The sequence below is a fragment of the Hemiscyllium ocellatum genome, chromosome 8, assembly GCF_020745735.1.
Source record: "Hemiscyllium ocellatum isolate sHemOce1 chromosome 8, sHemOce1.pat.X.cur, whole genome shotgun sequence".
In the NCBI taxonomy this organism is placed as follows: domain Eukaryota; kingdom Metazoa; phylum Chordata; class Chondrichthyes; order Orectolobiformes; family Hemiscylliidae; genus Hemiscyllium; species Hemiscyllium ocellatum.
This window is the reverse complement of record NC_083408.1, coordinates 5,375,540-5,403,291: the sequence shown is the minus strand read 5'-3', so window position 1 is coordinate 5,403,291 and position 27,752 is coordinate 5,375,540.

Sequence of the window (27,752 nt, the reverse complement as noted above, 5' to 3'; positions counted from 1 at the left end):
TGAATGGTGAAATTCTGGTCCAGAATACAGCGCGGGAGGAAATTGAGTCCAGCCCAGCCTGTGGAGATAATTCATGGTGCCAGGCTCCAGGGCAGAGGCCCGCGAGGCCCCCAGGTATGATGTCCACATGTATAGTCTGATGAACAACGCCCACTCTGGGATCCACCATGACCTCACTTCAACTTTCATTCAAACATGGACAAAGGAGCTAAATTCCAGCGGTGAGGTAACATCAGCCCTTGTCATCAAGGTCACATTCGACCATGTACGTCATCAAGGTTCTCTATCATCACTGGAATCAATGGTTATCAGGAGGCAAAATCTCCAGTGGTTGACGTCACTCCTCGTACAGAAGATTATAGTCATGTTTGCTGGCGCTCAGTCATCCCACCTCCAGGTTATCTCTGCAGGAATTCTCCGGGTAACGTTGCAGGCTGAACAAGCTTCACTTGCTTCATCAGTGGCCTTAACGTCATCACAGAGTCAGAAGTGGAGATGGTCGCTGGAGCCTGCACAATGTTTTCCACAATTCATGAGTCAACACAGACTGAAACAATCCATGTGCAAATGAAATGAGACCTGGACAATATCGAGGGATGGGCTGACAAATGACAGGCAATATTTGCACAACACAAATGCCAGACTCTGACGATCAGTGTCAAAATGTGCTGTGTAGGAAAAGCAGTCAGTCAGTCAGACAGCATCCGAGGAGTAGGAAAGTCGACATTACAAGCATAAGGTCTTCAACATGAATGTGAAGGGGAGCCAAAGGAGCTGACAGATCAATGGTTGCGCTGCACTGGGATTAAAATAGCTGATAGTGCAATCGCTGGAAGAAGGTGGTGGGGTTGATTGTGTAAGGTTGGAGTGATGGGTGTAGCATATGCGTGGGAAGGAAGATGTTCATGATCGCGATCGCTTCACGATCTCGTCACGATCGCGGTACCGAGTCTGAGGAGCGACATTGGTATAAGATAGGAGGAGGAGAGATGAGTTAAAATATTAGATCGACATTCGGCCCATGTGACTGTAGGGTCCCAAAGTGGACGATGAAGCATTCTTCCTCCAGTCGTCAGGTGGCTGGAATGTGGTGGACGAGGAGGCTAGGGACTTGCATGCCCTTGCCACGGTGGAAGATGGGGTTACGGTTTTCGGCCACAGAGCAGTGATGTTGCTTAATGCGTGTGTCCCAGAGATTTTCTCTGAAACATTCCACAAGTTGGCGTCACGTCTGAAAAATGTTGATGAGACCAGATTGAGAACCACGGACACAGTAGAGAACATTTGTTTTGGTGCAGGAAAAACTGTGTCGATTGCGGAAGGATTTTTGGCTACTTGCATTGAGGTGACAGATAGAATTGTGGGCACAGGTTTTACTAATTTTGCGGTGGCAAGGGAAGGTGCCGAGAGTGGAGCATGGGGTGGTGATGGGCGTGGACGCAACGAATGATTTGTGGACGGAACGATCTGTGGAGAAATCAGTTTGGTTTGGGGAGGGAAATATGGTGGCGGTGTCAGTTTGTCGTGGCAGAAATGGTGGAGGATGATTTGGTCTTTCTGGAGGTTGGTGGTTAGAAAGCGAAAACAGAGGTTTTTCTACTTATTGTGATTTTGCGAGAGCGGTTCAAGGGCGAATTGTGTGGTGTGGAGGAGATGCGCTGAATGGTAATCTTGCCAACGTGAGGATGCAAATCGCTTTCCTTGAAGAAGGAGGCCACCTGGGATTTTCCATGTTGGCATTGGTCCTCTTGGTAGCAGGAAATTTGGAGGTGGAGGTATGAGAATTCTGAGACTGAGTTTTGACAGGAAGTGAGCAGGTGCAGTCCAGGTAGCTTTGGGCGTCGGAATAGATGTCTGTGCTGAGTCAGTCGCCATTAAATGGGTTTGGGTAGGTTCATGAAGATGTGGGAGGTGTCCGAGATGGGCCAGTGAATGAGAGTTAAGTGTGGAAGGTGTTCGTGAATTGATGACGTGATCAACCTCCTCCTGGGAGTGCAAGCTGCCGCCAATACAGTCGTCGATATCGTGGAGGAAAATGTTAGGAATGGTTTTGAAGTTGCTGAGTAGATGGACTGTTCTACGTACCCGTCGAGGGGACAGAGATAGCTTAGGCCCAAGCGGGTGACCATCACTAGCGCTTTGGGAGGGGGAAAGTGCGATAATTCGAAGGAGACTTTGTTGAGGCTATGACCATTACCTACGCGAGTCCATCTAACTACTGTCCCTTAACTTTCACGTTTTTGCCATCACTGAATGCCCCACTGTCACCACCCGAGAAATTATCACTTCCCAGAACCTCCTGTGAATACATCACAGAAATGCCATGGCTGCAAACACAGGTCAAACACGAATAATATTTCCACTTATAACTTACCTTTAGACTCCCCAAAGCTTATCCGCCATCTAAAACATACACATCATGAATCTGGTGGAATACTCCCTTATTATTTTTATTAGTGCCTCTCGAACAATACTCAAGACTCTTGGCCTCAAACTGGACAATGCAAACGATTTGATATACAGTCCATCCATAAGAGTCCACTCCTACCACCCGTGATCCTCAAGAGTAGCACTGTGCAGAATTTACAAGATGCATAGCAGTAATGATCCTGAGATCTTCAGAGAGGGCCTTTCCAACCCACAGCTTCTTGTACTTGAAGGACACGGGCAGACGATGCTTGGGAATGCCAACAGCTTCATGTTTCCCTCCAAGCCTCTTACCGAAGCCTCTTACCGTTATGACTTGGAATTATATATTGGTATTCCTTCACTGTTCCTGTGTCAACATGCTGAAACGTTTAACCTTACATCACGACGGGTCAACCCAAAACAGGTGGAAGTTCGCAGTTCAAGAGTTATCTTACTACTACTTTTGCAACAAAGCCGAGCGATGGGCAATTAACAAAGAAAAGTTGGCTCGTCAATGATGTCTGCATCCTACAGATTTTTTTTTCAAATCCCAAGAAGTGTCGAAAACCAATCTCGACAGACTGTAGATATTTGTAAACATTCATTGGAGACCAGGCGAGCAGCTTGCAGTTGTGAATTAATTTCCTTTATCTCACTGATTTCACAGATTTGCTGTGGCTTAAGATGATGTTATATGGTGATATAAAAAAAAGAACAATCATTTGCACAACCTCGAATTTGAAGTTCATCTCAGTCAATCAAAGAACATTGAAATGCCGTGCTATTGATTTCGAATATGAGAAAATAGAGAACTGCAAATGTTGGAGATTAGAATCGACTGTTTGATGCTGAAACAGTACAGGAGGTCAGGCAGCAGACGAGGAGCAGGAGAATCGACGTTTCAGTCAAAAGCCATTCCTGATGACCATCATTCCTGATGAAGGGTTTTTGCCTGAAACGTAAATTCTCCTGTCCCTCAGACGCTGCTTAACGTGCTGTGCAATCCCAGCATCACACACTCGACTATCGATTTCATGTTCTACTCTAGACCGAGGCAGAAAATCAAGATGAAACAACACAGTCTCGAAAATTTCAGCAAGTCCACAAAAATATGTGAAGAAGTGGATTGCCTTGAATAAGAGATCAAATCTTAGGAATTCCCGAATATTATCGAAATCTATCTTTAACTGTGATTGCCCAGAACAGTAGAAAGGACCAGATGGATGGAAGCATTAAATTATCTTTCTCCAGGTGTCATACTGTGATATTTCATCAATTTGTTACTGTTCACAATATTCTTCCATAAAGTGCAGTGCATGCTGTGTTATCGAGTTCATTTAAGGCTGAGTGGTTCTAATCTGTGCTATTCAGGGGACAGAACGAACTTGTGGAAGGGCAACACACCAATAACATTATGGTACAATCAGATCAGACATAATAATTTTTGACAAGGGGGCGGATGTTCAATGCCAAATTACTTCGATTTATTCATATCGGATGTAACATCATGATCTGACTGGCTTCCTTCCATGAAATTATTTTATTTTATTGAGTTCACTGTATACAACATCGATCGTTGCAAGTTCAGCAACCCTTTTCAGTGAGTCACAATCTCATGTCATTTTTTCCTGCTGACATATTCCTTTCAGTGTCTTAAATTATTCAATCATATTTTAAACATTGAATGTTTTCACCCGAGGAATTACCTCTACACATGTTCCACAAAGTAGATTGGAGTGACAATTATTCAGTGCTATATTTTATCCCTTGACCACTTTAGGCTGTGAATATCATTGCGGAACATTTGCAAATCTGTCACACTGAAATGCTTCAGAAGTTTCGACGTCTATGCACCAGTGCCTCAGTATTTTAATTCCTTTACTTATTGTAAAGATTTCACGACTGTTACCCAAGCCGGTTGTATCTCTTCTAAAATGCACAACTCATCCTGGTACAATCGGCATTGGAATACAAGTGGTTAACTGAATCCGTTTGTTCCAAGACTAATTAATGCCTGTTTATAAGAATACTAATTATCTTATTTAAGGATTTACTGCCAGGTGCCATGCATGTTCAAACCACACGGGAGGGTTAGGACCTTCTATTAATTCGGGATTTCTCTCAATCTACTACTTTTCGAGTGAACTAGGAACTGTGAATCCAGAAAGAAAAAGAGGTCATTCAGAACGTTAGAGTGAATTTTGAATCCTACACCGACTGAATAATACCTAACGCAACAGATATAACTCTATCCACAGAAGATAAGAAACAGCATTTGAATGCGATAGAAGTGGATCATACTCCAAAAAGAGTGATTTGGAAGATTGATCACAACGGATATCAATATGACAATGTTACGTCAGAATATGTCAATCATTAACAGGAGTGTGCACTATGCGGTTCACGAACTTTCCACACGTTATGACAAACTACCTATACATTGGCGAGTTTATCACATTCTTCGAATTATCCAAGCAGGATATTATCCAATGCTGGCACTTGTCGGTGTCCCTGGTAAGGAAAGTTCTCTTTTGTCTTTTATTTCTTATGTCTTTGATCAGGTATATCTGCAAAATACTTGAAATCTGCGCAGGCCAAATCCAATATTTTCAATGCAGCCTTGAAATGTTATTTGCTGTTGATAATCTGAACTGCTCCTGAATCAATATTTACGGAAAAACCCTCAATACATTAGGCGTGTTCATACAGATATTTCTAACCAACCTGCTTAATATGTCATTTTCTACCTCTCGGCGAGTTATTATTTCTTGCTCCGGGGTTGGAACTAATGCTATAGAACAGGAAGCCTACACCCATATGAAATCCAACCACAACCTCGCCCATTTACTACCTAATAATAATACACTTCATACTCAGGTGTCATTTATTCCAAGTGTGCCTGTGGAATTAGTCTGGGCAACGCAATTTCACATAATGGATGTTTCGCCATACCATTCCTCATTTGAGTTCTCAGTTGAAAGTCTGACGACTTCGTGCATACTTCCAGTGTAAAATCTAAAAAAAAGCAATCAACATTTCACCGTATTTCAGATATTGTATCATGTTTTTGTTTATTTTCCGAAGTTCCAGAGGAACTCCAATAAAGTACAATTCATACCTTCCCTGATCATGGAAAAACCAAAATGATCTGATATTTTGAAAGGAAGAATGTTAGTAAAGTATTGGAAACATTGTATGAATGTAGAGTTATGTTGCTTGATTCAGTGGCTGCAGTTTTAAAATGCAATCTTCACTCTGTTACGATAATAATACAATGGAATTTTGTGTACACAAGATTGTGTAAAACTCGGCGGCCTATACAGTGCTCTAACTTAAAAAAAGAAAATGTTATGAACAATTAACGTTCAATCTCACATCCACGAAGATGTATATACATGTAGTCACACACGTACATTTTTTAGCTCATCCGAACATTTTGATCGTAACTGGTACATGCCAAATGTACCTCACAAATCTTTATTGTGCTCAATGAATAGCAGCGTTGCTCGTCTGTAGCATGCAAAATCCCGTACAGTCAATCAGACGTCTAAATTTGTCAGTAATCTCAATCCTCTAAGGTGCCCGTGCCCTAATTTATTTTGCTTATACTACTTTTAACAGTGCTCTGCATTTCGCACTGACCACGGTTTTAGTCAATGCAAGAACTATTGAATACAATGCTATCAAGGTCGGAAACTGGGAGACATTCCAAGTTGCCCAGATAGCCACTGACACAGATGCTGTTCTGCTGTGAAAGGAACGAATCATTTCTGTCAATTTTGATTGTTTTATTGAAACATTTTCGATCGTATTATACTATTTGCTCACGTATGATGGTCTCGAATGTCCATGTACTTAGGAATATGGAAGAATACTCCAATTTGAGTTTCAACATTTGCTAATAGAACATCGAACTTTATAGTGCTGTTGTAGTCTTTCAGTCCTCGATTTTACGCCGAACCATAGATCCAATCTGAACGATATCTCTCCTAACGGGTTCCATTTTCCTCCATATGTTTATCCAATGGCAAGTTAAATTTGAAGAATCTAATACAATCGCAGGCAAAGCGTTCGACGCCTCTACCACTCTCTGAATTAAGAAAAAACTTCTGACATCTGTTCTGCATCTATGACCGCTCAATTTATAGCTATGTACCTTCGTGCGATCTGTCAGAATCAGAGGAACAGCTCTCACTGTTCACCCTATCTCACCCTCAGATTATCTTTTCTGTCTCAGCTAAGTTACCTCTCAACCTTCGTCTTTCTCATGAAATCACCCTAACGTGCCTTAACCTTTCCTCATAAGACCATCCCTCCAAACAACACAACACCGCATAAATCACATTTGATCCCTTTCCTTGTTTTGAAACATGATTTCATTTTAGTTCAATCACAGGATGCCAGCGTTTAATAGTTTTGACAGTATTTCCTGCTCATATTTCGTCACCATTGGGAATTATTGCAGTACATTGTGTCGACAGTACGCACTGCTTTTGTTCGACAATGGACGTTCAGCAAGCGTATGTTCGTATATTTGTTGAGAATCCATTTGGATGCGTTGGCCTGGATGGTGTCCAGCTTCTTGTTGTTGTGGCTGCAGTCATTTGAGCAGTTTGGTACTATTTCGTAACAGAAAATAAGAAGTTCGTCAGAAATCTGAAGCAAAGGCAGGTAAGTTTGGAGAAATGGCAGCAGTAGTGTGCGGATAAAAGAAGAGACTACATTTCTGGTTACGTGTCCTGAATGCTAAATGAACCAAACTACTTAATCATACATCTGATTTATGCCTTTTCGTTGTCCAAAGGACGCTATGGCAATACAAATAGTAAGGGGTTAGCTGCAAGATTCCTATCCTGTGTCCTGCTACTGAAGCTACTGTATGCACATGGATTTTGCTGTCAGGTCCTGGTCAATGGTAACCACCAGGATTTTGGCAGACTGTAATTCAGTGCCCGCACACCATGGACTATCAATGACGCTGGTTAGATTGCCTCCTGTTGGTGATAATCAGCTGGAATTTTCTGTGACACACAGTCATTGACTACTTTTTAGAACTAGAACTTTTTTTCTTGCCACGTCTTGTGCAGTTGGACATGGATCAGTGCACGCCTGCAGACTGAACTTTATTGAATTTTTGATTGTTTTATTGTTGTCAATAATGAGATACATGGAATAGTGTTATTTTCATTGGTATTCGGACAGATTCCAGCATAATAAGTGCATCAATGCTCCAGACTGGTGTGCAGACTATCCCAGTGACTGAGTTTACATATAGAGAGTGGGATCAGAATTAGTTTTCTAGGTGGGGGTGTGTGTGATCAGTTTAAAAGCCTGAATTCAGCGATGAAAAAAAATCTTCTTAAATGTATTCGCACATGCAGTCAACTTTTCTATATTATGCCCGACAGAAATTTATGCAATATTCGAAACGTGGCCTGGTAAATATATCACCAATATGTTATATGACGTGCCAAGTCTTGTACTCGATGCACCGTTTGATGAAGGAAAGCATGCTGTGTGCCTTTCTGACGACTCTATCGAGCTGCTTTGTCACATTTAGGGCACATTGGACCTGAACACCGATTTCTGAGTACATCAATTTTCGTTCGTGCGTTTCCATTTGCTGGGTAATTCGCTCTTTTATTGGACCTTCCACAATCTATCACCTCGCAATTGCTGGGTTCTAACATATGCTATTTCTCCGCCACCTCTCCAATATATCTATATTCTGTTGTATTCTCGGACAGTCTCCATTCACATTCTGCTACTCCACCAATTTTTCTGTCATCTACAAACTTGCTCCTCAGAAGACCTATGCCTTCCTACACACCATGTATGTATATATCACACGCAACAGTGGTCCCAGCACTGATCCCTATGGAACACCAGTTGTCACAGTTCTCCATTTTGAAACACTCCCTTCCACTATTACACTCTGTATCCTGTTGCCCAGCCAGCTCTTTATCCATCTCGCTAGTACACCCAGAATCCCATGCAACCTCTCTTTCTCTAACAGCCTACCATGAGTAATCTTGTCAAATGTCTTATTGAAGTCGATGACTATATTTACACAGCACTTCGCTCAATCATCCTTGTCACTTCCTCAAATAATTCTCTTAAATTGGTAAGACATGCTCTTCCGCGCACAAAACATTGTTGCCTTTCACTGAGAAGCCCATTTCATTCCAAATGTAAATCCATCCTATGTTACAGTCACACGAAAAAATTGTTACAATCACACGAAAAAAAATAGGAAATTGAGAAGACTTACCTTACAAACACGCCGCAGAGTACTCTTCTTTCGTTGGAGTTTGGGGTGGCTGAGAGGAACTACACCTCCCACGTCCAGGGTTCAGCCGCTGCCCAATTGATCAGGTCACTCCCCTTAAAAAGTGCAATTCGATTGCTCCCATTGAGCTCCTTGTTCTCAGCGCTCCCGCTGCTGCTGAAAATGTGGCCGTTGACGTTCGAGGTAACTCCATTCAGAGGGATATTTACCTTCCAGGCAGCCTCCCGGTTCACTCTTACTACTCCTGCTGCTGCCGAAAATGAACACCAATGATTCTAGAGATAAGTCCTTCGAAAGAGAAACTTACCAGCTCGACAGTCACCTGGTCATCACTCTCAGCGTTCCCGTTGCTGCTGAAAATGGAAGCAGCTGACACTGGAGGTAAGTTCTTTAAGAAGTAAATTACCATTCCTGGCCGTACCATGGTATTCGCTCTCATAGCTGCCGCTGCTGTTAAAAATGTAGGACACTGACTCTCGACACAAGTCCTTTCAGAGGGAAACTGACATTCCCAGCATCAACCTGGCCGTGGATCTCTCAGCTCCAGCTGCTGCTGAAAACGAAAGTCGCTGATGCTTGTGGTAAATCCTTTAAGAGGGAAACTTACATTCCCAGCAGCTCCTGGTCATCGATCTCACCACACCAGTGATTGTTGTCAACGGAGTCTGCTGATTCATGACGTAAGTCTGTCAGAGGGAAATTTACATTCCCAGCAGCCTTCCGCCCTCAATCTCCCGCTGCTGATTAAATTGAGGCCACAAAATCTGGAGGCAAGTTCTTTTGGCGGAAATTTTACTTTGGCACAAGAATCTGATTCTTCATCACACCACTCCCGTTGCTGATGAAAGTGTAAGACGCTGAATCTCGAGGTCAGTCCCTTCAGAGGGAAATTTGCCTTCCTGGCCTTCCCTGGTCCTCGATTTAAAGGCCCCCGCGACAGCTGAAAATGGAGACCGTTGACTGTTGTTCTGAGCGCTTTCAGATGGAAACTTCTTTCCCGGCAGACTCCTGGCGATCACTCCTACCAGTGCCTGTGCTGCTGGAAATTGTGGGAGCTAACTCTCAAGGTAAGACATTGAGAGGGAAAGTTACATTCCAAGCAGCCCCCTGATCCTCCAACTCGACTCTTTGCCCGCAACCGTAAATAGAGGCTGTTGAATATCAAGCTAAGTCCTTTTGGACAGAAATTTAAATTCCTGGCCGTCTCCTGGTTCTCACTCTCACTGCTTCTGATGTAAATCGAGGACATTGACTCTCGAGGTTCGTCCTTTTAGAGGGAAGCTTACTTCCCGGTGGCCACCTGGTCCTCGCTATCACCTCTCCCGCTGCTGCTGATAATGGAGGCTGATCACTCTTGAGGCACGTCCATTTTGGCAAAAGTCAAAGGATCAGAGGAATTTTGTGGTCTGAAGTTAATGAGAATCATGATGAACCTATCGAAGTTCTTTCAAATTACGAAAGTTAGCGGCACCAGGAGACAGTGAGAGATGCAAGCTGTGCGATTTGCCGTTGGCAGCAGGTGTGCAATCGTCTTCTGGAAGAGGATGGGGAGTTATGATCGTAGTAAAGCAAAGTGAAATACACCTGTGAAGTTTCCCACCAGCTAGTCCTCACAGGATCTGAGTGCAGGGTTGCGGATTCTATCCAGGCCAGTGGCTATCCGGGAGTCATCTCTTAAGAAGTTCGATCTGTGGTGGTAATCATTGTTACGTTGCATCCCAGGCTGCTGTGATAAAAAAAAAACCTACAATGCTTTGAACTCATCATGTTGTGATACCGTTGCCCCAAATTCTGTTCAACTTCTCTTTGTAGTTTGTTGTGTGTGAAAGTCTGTTCGTAAATGACGGTGCCCACATCAAGATTTCGTGTTGCCTCTTGTCATCTCCGGTGGACGTATAAACGGCTTACTTGGATTTTCTGCATCGAGCAAGTTTGTTTTACCTGTTTACCTTTGATTTGGAATTCATTTGGGACAAGAACTCTCATTTCGTCCAAGTTTTCCACATGGCGAACATTCATATTACAATCTTCAGCGCACTGTCTTCTGCACACGAATGATGTTCTTGACAGTACTGGCATATTTGCTTAGACTGGGCACTGAGTATTTGAATGCAGCACCGTCCACTTATTCTATGAAGTCCTGTAATAGCCATCCAATGCCCTGAGGAATAACGCACTAACTTTCTATATTAGATGCTCACGCACCATTTCCTTCATGTCATCCAGGTAGAGCGCGAAACAGACCTACAATCTGATGTTCAATAATGTGCATGGTGAATGGACTGATAGACATCTGCGGTGAAGAAAGTTTAGACGACTGGTGGTACAGCTGACATATTGGTAACCCGTGTTTAAAGTTTGCCTGGTTGAAGTCACCAAGAAGAAAGTTTAAACCTCACTGGAAGTCCAGCACATCTCCCTACATGGCAGTTGCTACGAATCGACTGCGGATGTGCTTGAGCGAAGCCTGCTACTCTGGGAGGTACGTGATGGCATCTTGAGCACGATTTGTGACCTTGGGAATGGGACGGCATGTTGCAGCCTGTTCAGTCGTACTTCCACGATGTCGGATCACCGTGTTTCTTGTTCACGCGATGTCTGGGCTTTGATTGCAACTTTCTGTGAATTTGGACCTGCTAGTTTCAGCAAGTCAATGCTTCATGTGAACTTGCGGTCGCCTGGTCGGCTTGGTTTAGGTCACCATGGGGCTTGCAGGATAAATGGAACTCATTTCTTCGTTTTCACGAGAAGGCCAGGTTTGTGGGAAGATGGTAGGCCATTACTCCCTTGGGCCTGAACTTACCGAAATGGTTTCTGAGCCCTGTCAGCCGTAGAATCTTTAGAACTGAAAGATGTTTCAAGCAAACTTTGTTGCTATTTCTGGTAGACTTTATATTAAGGTTAAAGCAGCAAACTGAATTAAAACATGGAAATGCAAGATCTGCTATCGACCACTTGCAAAATGTTACCAAGCTCTGGTGCAATCTTGAATATAATGTATCATTGTTTAACACAGTGTGCAATTTAATTGTGGTCGTGAAAGTGGAGGCGATACAGAATTTCTTTCGAGTTGCTGTCCTTTGAAGATTGCCAGACAATTCCCGTTTTTGTGTTGAGAGTTGAAATGAAATTCCATTCCTGTCTGAAGCAAAATCAAGAAATGGAACAATATCTTCAGAAATGAGTAAGACATAAAAAAAAGGGAATTACGAAGCAGCGATTGCTTCCTGCCCTACGCATCCTTATTTCATTTTTAAGACCTGACGAGAATTAAATGAAGAAAACTCCCTTACGCTTGAGTATTCATGGCAATTGTGCATCTAGTTTTCCCATTCACTTCAGCTGTGACCTGAGCGAAATGACTGCTGCGTTCGAGCTTGAAAATCAAAATTTAAACGCTGGATTGATCAGGCAATATAATCGTTTTCGTTTGCATCAATTGAGCATTTGGTCAGTAAGAACGTGATCAGTCAAAGTCTATACCAATTTAAGTTGAGAACGAAACTTTAGTTCAGCTGGAAAGAAAGCAACAACATAGTATGTTGCCGAAAGCATTTGTCACACATTCTATGCTGATGGGGTTAGGTAAATTAATGGAATTATCCTTCAATAAGTATTGCAAACCTGAGGGTGTCAACACGTCGAAGTAAAGTGCTTTTGCCCAGTACAGCCACAGTTGGCCAAAGAGCCATTTTTGTGTTATCATTATTTTTGACACGGTGACTATAAACTTTCAGGAAATTATTGCATTCAGTCATCATCTGGTGGACCACACTGTCTATCGCATGTCCCACATATTCCAACTGAAATAAGTTAATGTTGTTCGAATTCTTTGCTTTCCATGCAATATCGTTAATTGGCTAACGCCAATGTGGGTACTGATCTACATTAGTACATTAAAAAGCAACGGCGTTTTCATGAAAGACATATCATTGTTTGAGAATTTACTTTATCAACCAATTTTAGGACTCCACCTCCTCCAAGAACACAAAAACGGGAGCTATCTGCTGACCACCGTTTCGGGTTCTTCGGCACTCCCAATGTTTTAATGCATGTAACATTGATGATGACACATTCAATTCGAATTGTGGAGAGGTGGTTAGTTTCAAAACCATGATCTGGAAGAGGGAAGAATGCTAAATGACTCAATACGGACTTCAAAAATTTCAGCTTGCCTCAGTTTTATTAAGCAAATGTGCTTTACACCCCAACACACTTTTTTTTTAAAAAAAGACTTAGGTGAATCAGTTTATTGCACCACATGAAACAGTAGCATTTGTAGAGAGACAAAGAACTGACAATTCAAAATTGATACAGAACTGGTTTATAAACTTTGCATTTACTTTCCACTAACAGTTAACATTCTGACGGTTGTTATACTGCGTCGACAACAGTGTGGTCTCTCCAAATGTACCACACGATACATGGTGGCCATGGTGGTGACGGATCTACTTGTCATGATCTTCGACCTAATGCTAAGACACATTGTACTTGTCTATCGCAATCATTTCCGATTCCTGCAGGATATCCCCATATGCAATCTGCATGCAGCAGTGTTAAATGCAGCCTCAGATGCATCTGTCTGGTTTACTGTCGCTTTTACATTTGACCGATATGTGATCATTTCTTCTAAAAAGTGGAGAAGAAAATATTGCACCGTAAAGACAGCTAATGTGGTTCTTGGAACATTTGGAATTCTGTGCTGTTTAAAAAACGTCAGCTGGTATTTTATGCTCACTGGCTCCTACCGATTGTGGAACATCCCCTGGTTTTGTATCATGGCAAAGGAAGTTCAATTCTCTGTACTCTGGACGGCAGTTGAGTTCATGCATCATCTTCTATCCCTGGTAGTTCCATTCGCATTTATTGTGCTGCTCAATGTTTTCACTATCAGACAGGTTTTAATGAGTAGCCGAAAACGGAAAATGCTACAAGCTCATCGAATTTGGAGGAGTGATGGAGATTCCAAGAGAGAGAGCCGAAGGAATTCAATCATCTTCCTGTTCGTTATCTCAGGAACTTTCATCCTATTACGGGCATTGATGACCCTGTTTTGTTTGTGGAAACGGATTTATAACTTGGGTTACAAGACGATACGATTACCTTATTTTGTCCTTGAACTGAGCTTCATTCTGCAAATCTCAGGCTGCTGCACAAACACTTGTGTTTATGCTGTTATCCAATCAAGGTTCAGAATGCATTTGAAGAATATGCTTAAGTATCCATTTTCCTCATGTTTTCAATTAATTCGAAGATGGAAATAACTGAAGCCTTACAAGTTTAGAATTGATTTTCATTCAACTTAGCACGAGAATACTATAATCCAAGTTTGCCAGCATATTCTCTACGTGGTAAGCAAACATACTACTGACGATTATCAGCAAATCGGGGTAGCTTTTGAATCACATTCCAAAGTGACCAAGTCCTTTTCTGAGGACAGTTTATTTTATAACCATGTTGCCTGTGTTTGTTTCAGAATTCAATTACTACGTTAAAATATATTTGAACAAGTTGCTGAACAGGGAAGGTTTGAAGCGTTTGCGAGTGGAGTTGTTGGGTGGGACTAATTTTGTTTGGAATTCCATTCTGCAAGTACGAGTTGCACAAAATAATTCGTTTCGGTGCTATCTCACCTTATGACTCTATGATGATTGTGCAGTGACTTCACAGTGAGAGATGCAAGATACTGATCTGCTTGTCTGAAAACATGAAAATAAAACACATGCAACTGATGGAGTTAACGCAAAGAATTTGTATGACCTGTTGTCGACTTTCATTAACGCCATTGACCTGTTGTACACGACAACAAAAATGATACCAGATGACCTAAATATGAATACAGAATCCGACAGGACTCAGATGAAAGGATCTTGTTCAGCATATTGGACCAATGCTGGCGTTGGATTTGGAAATTCGCCGTGGAGGATCCCTCAGGTTTGTTTTCTTTCCATTTCTTAGCAGAAGTCTTCACATTTGACATAAAAATTAAATTCGTTTTCCCTTATCTTTATTGCAACTGCAGTGGCTACACTTCCTGGAAAGGCATGTGCAATAATCTCCTGTTCTTCCATGATATATGATTTTGGCATCATTTCTACCGGCTTTCTGTTATTACTTGTTCTGAATTATCGTCCTCTACTTCTGTCAATGGAGACGATTTTCACGATGCATATTTCAATTTCAACTCCATGGAAAAGCAACGTTGGATTTATGTGAACGTTAAATGTTTTTATGATCATTCAGTAATACCAGAATCAACATTGCAGCGAAATGATCATCAGTTACGCTCACATAGCTTGATTAACTGATCACTCTAAGTTCATTTTGTTGAAGACCAATGCGCTGCTTACTCCATCAGCTGTGTTCTCAATCTGGTATGCCAGATCAAATAAATTCGATGCAGGTATAACCTGCTATACGAAAGGAGAGGGTTTCAATAAACTTTTCATAAGGCAAAATTGTCGAAAGTAAAAAAGCGTTAGTTGAAGAGGAAAAACCGAAATGCTTTTTTGAATTGGTTTTCATGAGCGAAAACAGGCATGGATATCGGACTTTGGGAAAGGTGAAGTGGTATAAAGTGAACTTTTGAAAATCAGGGGATACCTGCATGCATAAACCATTCTGTCCCTTTACCGTCTTCTTTGCCTAAGTAGTATGTTAAATGTAATACTTTAAAAGTATCTTTGCACAACAAAAATGACTCATAACAAACTTGTCCAAATTAAGCTGCGTTTGTTCTGATATCCATGTGGTTCTTAAATGCCTTGCAGGCAATTCTTACAGATTTCGATTTTATCAACATGCCAAGTCTTCAGATAAGGCTTGAGATAGCTATGTTCAAACGTCAATGTATCGCAGAAAATGAGAACACGACTTTGAGAACTTTGAATCAGAGAGTTAGGAAGTGATAGAGGCATACAACACTTCAACATAGAGTTTCTTCCAATTCAAGCATGCCGCCCAGATATCCTAACCAATTCTGGCCCCAATTGCCAGCACTTGGAACATATCCTTTAAAATGCTCCATATACATACACATCCAAATGGCTTTAAAGGCTGTAATTGTAGCAGACTCCATCAATTCCCCCGGAGGTTTTCAAGAGATGCACCAGTCTTTAGGGTAAAAGGTTGCCCGTTAGGTCCCTTTTATATGTTTCTTCTCTCACGCTCAATCCATGTACTCTAGTTCTGGGCTTCTCCACAGCAGTGAAAAAAAAAGAAACTTGTCAATGTATCCGATCCAAACCCCTCATGATTTTATTAACAACTAAAATGACATCCCTTCGCCTCCTACATTCCAGCGAAAACCGCCACAGTTGATTCAGCCTTCTCCTGAGTGATCAAATCCTCTGTCCATGGAAACATCCTGGCAAGTGTTTTCTGAATGCTCTTATTTTTCACAGCATCTTTCCGCTAGGAAGGAGACGGGAATTGAAGCCAACTTTCCAAAAAGGACACAGGAAGTGTGGGAGGTGTTCAGAAGTAGGTTTCCGCCAATGGCTGTTGAGTCGAGATGGTGTGATAATTTAAGTCGAAGGAAAACTTTTGATGTGAGTGTTTGTTGAGCAAATTGATTACGAGAATGAGACAAAGGCACAAATATTGAGGTTAGCAAGGGATCACCCACGGCAAACCTGGCTCAATGGCATGAATAACCAAAACCTGTCTCTTACTCTTGTATCATTTTCATGTCCTTTTCTGACAACCTGTGGTGCATGCGAGACGAGAATTTCTTTTTGTCAAATTAACAGTGTCTGTTGATGCAGTACATTGTGTAGAAAATGCTACTGCTCACAAATTGCATACGTTAGAAATAAATTGAATGCCGTAAATCATTGAATCATCAAATGGGCTGTGTTGGATTGGCGTTAGAGTCGAGCGTCTGAAGAGTTGTTCGAGCTAAGCAACTTTGAGCAAATGGAGAACATTGTGTCATAATCCTGCCTGTGCTTGTCGGCAGTGGGCAAATTTGGAGCAGCAATATTCCGAGTTACTCATGGCAGTTATCCAACCATCTATCAAGCTTTTGTCGAGATAGAATTAATCATAAATTTCAATTTAATTCCGTTTGAAAGTTGACCCCGACAAAAAACAAATGCTACTTGTTTTCAACGTGGGAAATTCAGCAATAAACATGCCATTAAACGTTATAAATAATATATTGCATGACCGTTTCTTCCACCTTCAGAGCTAAAACATGAACATTTTTCCATCTTGCTGTGGATGTGCATTGCTTTTTCATTGCTTGAGACGAATTGTTTTTTTTGTGTAGTCATTGCCAAGGTCTACACTTCAGAAATCCGAAGAGTGAGTTAAAGTACCACCTATACTTGTGTGTGTCATCATATGTCAGAACAAGATAAATACAAAATCACTGGAAGTTTGTCACTTGGATTGACGTCAATTACATCTTACAGTTTTAAGCTTTGTACTCCAAAAGAAAAACCACCATATTATTTGGTAGTCTCAATGGAATCTTTGCTCTGCTGTGTCTCAATTAACTGTGGCATTGCTTTCAAAACAATATCTGTTGAGGTTAAACCTAAAGTTAGTTAACTCACTCTACATTATTCTGATTCCATACTGAACTGTAATAAGATCAAGGCTAATTATTGCAACTGCTATCTAGAAGTGTGCAGCAAATGTTAACCTTTTCTTGATATGCAAATAATCATCACAAGCTTTAGATACGCAATATTTCTGATGTTGCATGTATCACGAAACTATCATTTTATTTGCAAAGATTGTTTTGTCCCCTTGTTTTAATGATGAGAGGTCATAATGTCAAAGGTGCCGAAGAATCTGCATTCATAATGGATGGGAAGTGATCAATTCCCCAGGACAGATTTTGTTTGTTCGTCTGTTTTGACTGTAACAGTCATAAGATGTGCGAGCCCAGCAGAGTTGGGAGCTCCAGTAAGTAATTCTCTGACTTCCTTTTGAGATCTTCTCTATGGATGTAGTTCTGTCCTGACAGTGAAAATCTATCTTTGTCTTCTCATTGTTTTTTGCTAGAGGCATGTTTATAAAATGTTACTCCATTATAATAATCAATAAGCATTAGTTACTATATCATGTCGGTTAAGTTTTCTAATAGGTTATTCTAAATTCTTCTTTCATGTGCTCGTGCTTCAATTGCCGAGCTTAAATATCTTATCTTTAGCTTCAGGCCGAATGACTTGACGAGCGGCATCATACCTGGAACATTTACTCACATCTGTCTTTAAAATAAAAAAAAAAGCTAGGATCCTGGCTACATTATTTAAATGATGTGTGGAAGGCTTGCCTTGTTCATAACACATTCTTTACACGGAGGAATGATGTCTATATCTAACGGTGAACAATATTTGAAAATCTAACCTGTTGATTATTGGAAGTTCAACAATTACACTGCTGCGCTTGTTTCCCACAGAAAGACAATAATCATCTCGTTCATATTCAAGGCGAGCTTACTCCACATTATTTTGTAAAAGAACCTGAGAGAGCATCTCAACACTTGTTATAGAAGATCAGCCACAGATGCAAATATTTTACAAATGATGTCGGGATTCAAATGGGGAATGTCTTATTATATTGGCGGACAGTCGTGCAAATGACAGCATAACGTAATTGTGATTAAAACAGTGATGCTGAGGATATGATCACAACAGGTTAATAAAGGCAAATATTCGTGAAATAGATTTAGAGAGGGAATGATGGCAAAAGAAAATCACACACTCGTTGTCATGGCAAACAGAGAGACACAAATTAAATCTGAATGGGGAGAAAGAAGGAAAGAAAGAAAGAAGGAAAGAAAGAAAGAAAGAAGGAAAGAAAGAAATAAAGAAGAAAAGAAATAAAGAAATAAAGGAATAAAGAAATAAAGAAGGAAAGAAAGAAAGAAAGAAAGAGAGAAAGAAAGAAAGAAAGAAAGAAAGAAAGAAAGAAAGAAAGAAAGAAAGAAAGTAAGAAAGAAAGAAAGAAAGAAAGAAAGAAAGAGAGAGAAATGTACAAGCAAGAAGTGCAGGAAGCATGATCATGTGGAGAATGACGTTAAAAAGCAATTTCATGCATCACTTTGTATGTATTACGTATTTCGAATACTTTAAATCTCAACAGAAGGAAGCCGGTTTTGGTATATACTGATTTTGTGATGACAGCCCGCTACAATATTTTGTCATCAGAGCTCAAAATTTGTCTGCCATGATTACCCCAACGACGTTTTGGATATCAACGATTCGAGAGCAAGTTAAGACAAAATGAGGTTACAGCAATTAAGCAGTGCTAACGACTGAGTCATCGTTCCATCTCACTACTGAGTCACCGTGCTGCTCTCTTTCTCGGGACCTTGCCTGTTTATGGGGCTTGGGCTGTGAAGAATGGTTGGATACTGTAGACTTGCATTCATGAGAGCGCAGGAATTTGAGGGGTGACCTACTGGATGTTGAAAAATTTGTGCGTGCTTTGATAGAGTGGAAAACATGAGGATTTTGCCCTGCATAAGGGGTCAGTATGAAAAATCATTGGTTCAAGATGCGACAGCACTCATATAATGGAGATGTGCGTGACATTCTTGTGAGTTCAAAGGATGGTGAGTGCCTGGAACGCTTTTTCAGAGGAGGTTCCGGTGTAAGCAGATAAAATATCAGTATTATAGAAGCACTGGGACGAATACAGTTTTTTGGAAGGAAAGAGTGCTTTACGTATACTGTCAGCGTGGACAATTTTAGTGTGAATGGGCACAATGTGGCAGCACAGGCCTTTATGTCTAAGGTGTCTGTTTTCGTGGTGTATTGTTCGTTGTTCTTCGTTACAGCATTAGAGAGTTCTACAGAATAGAAGCAAAAAGGGAGAGACTTCTGCTCATTACTAACTTTCCAGATTCTGCTTCTGATCCCTTGACCAATGTCTTGGTATTGGAAATACTATTCTAAGTTGTTCTGCAATATTAAAAGAGTTTTGACTTCTTTCGCAATTACAGGCATCGAGTTAGACATTTTCAGAAACATTTGAGTTTAAAAAAAAAGGTTTCCTTAGAATCTCCTGAAACTTGTCTCCCCTTGCTGGACATCTATGTCCATGGTAATTCGTCCATCCACCTCGGGGAAATGTGTCTTCCTATCCATGCTCTCCATGTTTGTCTCACACATTTATGTCCGGCAATCACGTTCCCTCTGTCTCAGGGAAACAACCCTGTCCGCATTTCTTCATGTAATTTAGATTGATTGCAGTTTGCACAATCAACATTTCTGCTGTCAATCTGTTTGGTTTTCTGACACATGGAAAAATGTGTAGATTTTTTATACAGCTTTAATAGATCATCCAGAGAATACCATGCACCAAACGTCGCCAGTAAATGCATTGTCAACCAGATTTGCAAAATAGTCTGTAATACAGTTCTCAGCATTCTTCATGAATGCATGACCTTGGCAGTACTATTTCCTGGTTGGTGAAGCCAGTGAACTCTTCATTTCCGTTTCTCAGTTTTGTTCCTCCATCTTGACTTGTTCGAGTCATTTACAAGTCAGACAATTGTGACCAAAGAGATCAGAACACAAAAAGGTATACGCGACGAAACACCTCGAGTGTGCCTCAATACCCACAGTCAAAAAGAAGCACCACTTGAACAACGTCAGAATCCTTGCATAAACAGAGACACGCATCAGAATTCTTCGAGGCTCGGTTTTCAACCCACAACCCACCTGCAAGCATTTTGGCGCAGATCCTACACTTGAACCACTACAAAACAAAAGTGATGCCACCCAGCTGAGCAGAACGGGGCATATAAATATCAAACAGGAGGAAAGAAATGCTTTGCAGACGTTGCACTGGTAATATTATGTATAATGGTGATGAAATGTTTGCATGACAATCCAATGTCATGGCAGCTAATGTATAACAACTTTAACATGTTCCTTTCAATGCAGTTGAACACGTGGAAAGGTGTCTAATGCATTAACTGTTTCATGACGAAGTCTTGCAAATTAAAAAATCACACATGTGGAATATTCGCAATTTTGCATCAAACTAACGTGGATGAAATTATAAGGAGACAGATGCAATGATGCCAGATTAAGGAGAAATTGCAGATTCTTGGAAGGAGAATACCGTAAATGAAAATAGCAGAACTGAACGAGATAATTTAAAAATTAAACGCACAAAGTGAGACTAAGAATCGATTGGAAAGGAAATGAAGTGATAAACATTAAGGAAATTACTAATTACAATCTTCTGGTGTGATGCAGTTATCGATTGAAAGAGTAAGAACTGATGGAAGCGTAAAGTGTCACACAAAGAGGAATGCGAACTAAAATGGATAATATGAGACAAAGATTGCATCGTGCCTTTCAAAACCATTTGATATTCCAGATGAATACACCAATAATGAACAACGGGTGAAGAGTTATTATAGACAGATGCTCGGAATCAGCGCGATCAAGATACACAGATAAACCGCAGATCTTCAGTTACATACTGTTGCCGCAGCTCCTGGTCTGATGTGGCACATTGTGGCAGCCCATTGACCTAAATATGTCTGCAGAAAAAGAACTAAATCGCCCGATGCACAGCTCATGCAATTTGTACAGACAATCGTTGATTTGAGAAAGAATTACGCCATAGTAGCAGGGTCTACCTTGAACAAAGTATCATACAAACTCATAGACAGGGATTTCTGGAAACAACACGCAGATGCGTGCAGGACACAGCTCTGTAAGAAATCGGTGAGAACAGGCAGCAATTATTAAAAATAATAGGATCATACAACATCAGATAAAAATGACAATCTTGTAGTTATGTCTTGTTAGGTTCTAGAAGATCAGACAAGTTCATTGAGCTGTGGAAGCAAATAAATTTTAGTCTTAATAATGAAAACAATGTTGTTGAATTGGGCAGAAAGTTTAATGAGAATGACCGCAGTAACTTTCATCTCAAAAGCCAAAATGTGACGAGAATGTATTATAATGCAGATGAATGACAGACTGGCACTGACTAACTGACCCGCCAACGTCAGCTGAAACAGAAATTGCCCACAACTCGTTCGCTAATGAATGACAACAGTAGCAGTACGCATAAGACCTTTAACATCTAACATTTGTTACTTTAATGCTGATACCAGGAACCAGACAGCAATTTGGAACTAATAACCACCTTTTGTACCTCCGAGTACAAGGACAGTGGGAAATATAAATTGATCAGAATTTGTTTGCAAAAGCACTAAACACAATGAGGAACAAAATTCAACCAATCCTTTCGGATCAGGAAGTCTGACAAATGTCTAGAAAAGAGTATAATCGTGAAATTTGGATTATGTATAATGGGATATATTGTAAGAGCCCAATGGTTGATGATTATGACTTCTCATTAACTTATGGAAGTTGGGCTGTCGATTGGAGTGTCCATCGTTGATCAGTTTGTTCGTCGGATTTGATGCACTGGTTCAGGGAAGGAACTGTGTCTGCTGCACTGCTCTAAACATTATGAATGAACCTCACAAAGCACTAGATTTTTTTTAGATTAGACTTACAGTGTGGAAACAGGCCCTTCGGCCCAACAAGTCCACACCGACCCGCCGAAGCGCAACCCACCCATACCCCTACATTTACCCCTTACCTAACACTACGGGCAATTTAGCTTGGCCAATTCACCTAACCCGCACATCTTTGTGACTGTGGGAGGAAACCGGAGCACCCGGAGGAAACCCACGCAGACACGGGGAGAACGTGCAAACTCCACACAGTCAGTCGCCTGAGTCGGGAATTGAACCCGGGTATACAGGCGCTGTGAGGCAGCAGTGCTAACCACTGTGCCACCGTGCCACCGTGCCGCCCAAAAGAGTTGATCTTTTTCTGTATCTTTTTCCTAGATGTGACGTTATATTATGAATTGTGTTTTCTTACATTGAATTAGTTGAATTTAGATTTGCCTGGATGGCACGTAAAACGATATTCTTCAACGTAGCTTGTTAAGATGCGAAAATCTGAAATAAGTCAATCTAAATGGAAACAATCGAGGACACCTCATTGATGCATTTGAAACCCCCACGGTCACTGAATTCCAGTCTTTAAAACACACTTCAAAAAATATTTCTGTCTTTGATATGAAAGCTATTTGTTAAACTAACAGACAGACTTACTTTGTATTCCACCTGGCATAATTTTCTGACCAATTCTACCAGGAGGAAACTTGGAAAATACTTGAGTGAAGACCATGTAGACACCATCCACTGTCATACTTCCAACCATCACATCCTCAAAAAATGAATCAAATTTTTGAGACAACATTTCCCCAGACAAAGTCATGCGTGTCCAAATACAGATAAATGCTGTCCATCAGAATCTGAAGCAGTCGTTTCGCTGCCATTGCGTGAGTCTCAGCGAACCATGATTTCCTCAACAAATTTTTTTTCTTCCTCAACCATAGAAATGGCACTAGCTATCCTCCAGTCTTCTGAGACATTACCTGCATTTAGAAAGCACAGAATGATTCTGCGCAAGGCACACAATCTGCACATTTTCTACCACATATTATTGGAAATACGTCCCGACAAGACAGAGGGATTGATCTACATTAATATCTTTTTCAAATGTCCAATGACTCCTCATTAATATTTGCAGTTCTCCGAAACTTTGGTTAGACCGCACTTGGAATACTGCGTCTAGTTCTGGTCGCCCTATAATAAGAAAGATGTGGATGCTTTGGAGAGAGTTCAGAGAAGGTTTACCAGGATGCTGCCAGGTTTGGAGGGCTTTTCGTATGAAGAGATTTTGACTGATTTCGTACTTTTTTCATTGGAGAAAAGGAGGAGGAGAGAGGGCCCAACTGAGGTATACATGATAATGAGAGGCATAGATAGAGTCGATAGCCAGAGACTATTTCCCAGGGCAGAAATGGCGAACACGAGGGGTCATAGTTTTAAGCTGATTGGAGGAAAGAATAACGAGGATGTCCGAGGCGAGTTCTTTACATAGAGAGTTGTGAGAGTATAGAATGCGTTGCCAGCAGCAGTTGTGGAAGCAAGGTCATTGGTGACATTTAAGAGACTGCTAGACATGCATATAATCACAGAAATTTGAGGTTGCATACACGAAGATCAATGGTCGGCACAACATCGTGGGCTGAAGGGCCTGTTCTTTGCTGTAATGTTCAATGTTCTATATTCTATGTTCTAATACTGAAATGTCAAAACATATCTGCGCACCCATTTCAACTAGTACCGCCGTCCAATTAATTATCGTTATAAAATGCTGACGCAAATACGCATTAAAGGATTCATTCAAATTATCAGGCCCGAAACATAAATTTCCTTAGTTCTCCTTGAGACGACGTCCTGTTTTCCTACCTACCTGGTGGTCCGAGCATGCACTTAAAGCTTTTCGCGGTTCTCCTTCGTCCTACTTGCCAAGAACATTTTATAGGCCCTTTCCATCTTCTAATTCCTACTTGAAATTTATCTTCGTTGCTTTCTTTACATTAAGCCAGGTTCTAGACTTTCTTCAGTTTTCTAACGCATCCTTATTTTTCTTTTCTTCTCGACTGTTCTTTCAATATCTCCTATTATCCAGCTTTCCCAAATTCTGCCACCATTAGCTTTCAACCCTACAGAGACGCGGTTTGACATAATATCTAATGAACGGGCTTTAAAATGCTTGCATCTGTCTGATGTGAATATGTGGATTTGAGTTGAGCAACTGCTCCATTCTAATTTGTCCACACACAGCTTGTTACCTTCGTTATCGCACACACCCACAATTTCTGCTTTCAATTTTCTACCCCTTTTACCCTGATACATAAACATCCCGAATTTTACAGGACTATGATCACTGTTCGCCAAATTCTGCCCAACGGAAACTACAAACATTTCTCGAGGCTCATTCCCAAAGTACAAGATCTAATGCCTCCCCTTTATGGCTTGAAATATACACATATTGTTTCAAGAAATGCTTCTTCATTGAAATTCTGTCCCATCTCAACGGCAGGCACAAAGGAAGTGTCAGCCAATGTACAGAAAACTAAGCAATGAGCAATTGCAATAAATATAGATCGAATACGTGAATGTTTAAAATGTATCGAATTTCTTTTCATGTGAGCAAATGTGTAATTGTGGAATCTGCCAGGAAGAAATAAAGGAAAGCATACATCAAAATCATCAGAACAAGCAGAGCTCTGATATCTTGAGTCGTTTAATAATCCACATGAGTTGCATCAAATAAATGTGAACGAAAATTAAACGTTTTGTATTATCACATCTGGAAAGGCTTCCAAAGTAGCAAGTAATAATCACTCACAGATGTATCAGGAAATAACTATTTGCAAGAAGAGAGAATTGATTCATTACTACTTGACGTTCACTCGCAATTCCTGCAAATCCTCCTGCACTGTCAATATCTTTTCTGTTTACATTAACGAAAACCCAAACTGACCAAGAAATTCATTAGAGTGGCCTTAAGAAACCCAAATGCTATCACAGGTGGAACCCATAACTCTCTCAAGTCTGAATCATCGACATGGTTCAAATCAGGTGTGCTACAAAAAATTCTCACTTTACATTATACGTCCATATTGAACAACTTCCAGCATGCTTTACATCATTAGGTCACCTGCACCATTTCGTGAAGCAATTTACTCAAAGGAGCTGTTACTACATGTAGACATTTGAGCAGGTTCTGTAAAATACACAGATCCCTCAACGTTGCAAACCAAGTTGGTAGGATTGTTCAGAAGGCATATGATGTGTTGGCTTTCATTTGCCGTGGGATTGAGTTGAAGAGCCACAATGTTATGCTGTAGCTCTTTAAGTGCTTGTTAGACAACAGTTGGAATATTGTAGTCAGTTAGGGTCGCCTCATTATAGGAATGATTGTGAAATTATGGAGAGGGTGCAGAGGGGATTTTAAAAGGATTCTGCCTCGAATGAAGGACATCTTTTATGAAAAATAGGATGAGGGTGCTTGGGTTTATCTCTCTAGAGGGAAGAAATATATGAGGTCTTTTTGATAGTAGTGTAGATATGACGAGAGTCTTAAATAGAGTTGATATATAGAGGCGCATTCTGAGGGTGGAAATGTTCATTTCGAGGGGTCATAATTTTAGAATCAAAGAGGAAAGGATTAGAGGAGAAGTCAGAGATAATGTCTTTGCACCGAAAGCAGTCGGTGCACGGAATGCAGTGAAAGCAGTGTTAGTAGACTCAAATGTATTAGAGACATTTGGTGTTTTTTTTTTGGATATGCACATTGAAGATAGTAAAATGGAGAATGTGCAGTTTAATTTGATCTTTGATTCGGATGTAAGATGGGCACAATGTCGAAGGGCGAAGGCCCTGTAGTGCTCTGTATTTTCTGTGCTCTGTGTAAAATTATTTTTCTATCATTAGAAATCTGCAAAAATAGTGATCAACTATGTCTGGCTTCACTGGGCATGAAATAATAGTAGCACGGCAGGGTTGATCATTGAAACGTACTTATTTGTTGAAATTGTGCATGCTGACATTTCTTTCATAAAATATAGGTGGTCGAATAAGATACATTGGATGAGAAAAGGCAGGAGACTGTGAAAAGTGCAAAAGATTTTTCATTACATTCCGACTTAATGTTTAGACATAAGGGTCCCAATAGATGATGGAGTCGGAGAAAAAGTGGACTGCAAATGCTGGAGTTCAGATTTGAAAGTGTATTGCTGGGAAAGCACAACAGGTGAGGTGGCATCCGAGGAGTAGTAGATTCTGCGTTTCAGGCGGAAGCAATGCAACAGAAATGATACTTGTGGGCCTGGATACATAGGAGGGTATTGGGTTTGAGGTGGAAGGTAGGTGAGAAAGGGCTATGTGGATGAATGTGAAGGAAGGAATAGGTCAGAGCTGGGAACGATGGACTGGTCCAGAGGGCGATGCCTAGTTGGAAGCTTGGGACTAGGAGAACTGACGAATTTCCAGATGGCATCCTTCTTCCATGATCGCAAACTCCCCTCCCATGTGTTTAACGATGCCCTACAGCATATCTCATACTCATGCTGCAGCAAAGCCCTTGAAAGCCACCATTCACAACGCAACAAGTGCAGAACCCCGGGTGCTCACCTTCTACCCCACCAACCTTCACATGCATTGAATTGGCCTCCGCTACTTCTGTCAAAACCAAACGAACCCAACCATCCAAGATATACTTCCCTCCCCAGTTCCAACAGCATTCTGGAAAGACCATTGCCTCTGCAACTCCCCTGTCAGGTCCACACAATGCTACTGGCATCTTTCCCTGCCACTGCAGGAGATGCAAACCCAGCGCCCACACTTCTCCATCCTACTCCGTTCACGCCTCCAAACGGTCCTTCCGCAGCTGTCACAATGCACATGTACCTCTAACAATATCATATTCTGCATCCGATGCACAAGAGTTGGCTCCTCTACTTCGGCATGGCAGGACGTCTTCTTGCAGATCGTTTGTGAGATCAGTTCTGGGACAGCCGCGCACGACAACCACACCTCCCCGTCGTTGAACACTTTAAGTACCCCACCCACTTCTTCAAAATCAAGCGGGTCCTGGGCCTCCTCCACCGCCAAATCTTGATCAACTGAAGAATGCCACGTATTCTATTTTGGTAACGTACAACTACACTGGATAAATGTGGAATTCAACAGCTTCCTCATTTCCGCTTCCCCAACATTATCCCAGTCCCAAGCCTTCGACTCGGCATCATCCTTTGCACTTGTCCGTCCGCCCTTTGACGCTGCTTCTCGTTTATCCATCAGTCGCTTTCTTAGCTACCTTCACAGCCACACCCCCAACCCGAACACCACCTTCCTCCCATATATCACACAGCCCCAGCCCACAAGCCTCACTCCTGATGAAGGGCTTATGCTAAAAATGTCGACTCTTATGCTCCTCGAATGCTGCCTGACCTGCTATGCTTTTTCAGCAACCCGCTCAACTTCCGTCACAAGGTGGGAGAATTCAAACCTCTATGATTGTTCAAAAAGAAGGGTGCGAAGTTGATTGCAATACTTACAAAGCGTTTGTTTCAACCTCAGCGGTGGAGAAGCTTCTTAAAGTGAAATTGCTAAAATGTATTTTATTTAAGTAAG